Source organism: Paroedura picta, chromosome 17 (genome assembly GCF_049243985.1).
Source record: "Paroedura picta isolate Pp20150507F chromosome 17, Ppicta_v3.0, whole genome shotgun sequence".
Taxonomy (NCBI): Eukaryota; Metazoa; Chordata; class Lepidosauria; order Squamata; family Gekkonidae; genus Paroedura; species Paroedura picta.
This window is the reverse complement of record NC_135385.1, coordinates 11,328,570-11,328,964: the sequence shown is the minus strand read 5'-3', so window position 1 is coordinate 11,328,964 and position 395 is coordinate 11,328,570.

The window sequence follows — 395 nt, the reverse complement described above, 5'->3', positions numbered from 1 at the left end:
GGTGGGGAGCTCCCCCTCACTGGTGGTCTTGAAGCAGTGGCTGTGGACAGATCCTTCTCCTGGATGCTTTAGGCTGATCCTGCATTGAGCAGGGGTTGAGACTAGATGGCCTCTATGGTTCCTTCCCACTCTAGGAGTCTAGTTCAGCAGTGGAATAGGCTGCCTAAGGAGGTGGGGAGCTCCCCCTCACTGGTGGTCTTTAAGCAGTGGCTGGACGGATACTTGTAATGGATGCTTTAGGCTGATCCTGCATTGAGCAGGGGTTGAGACTAGATGGCCTCTATGGTTCCTTCCCACTCTAGGAGTCTAGTTCAGCAGTGGAATAGGCTGCCTAAGGAGGTGGGGAGCTCCCCCTCACTGGTGGTCTTTAAGCAGCGGCTGGACAGATGTTTATC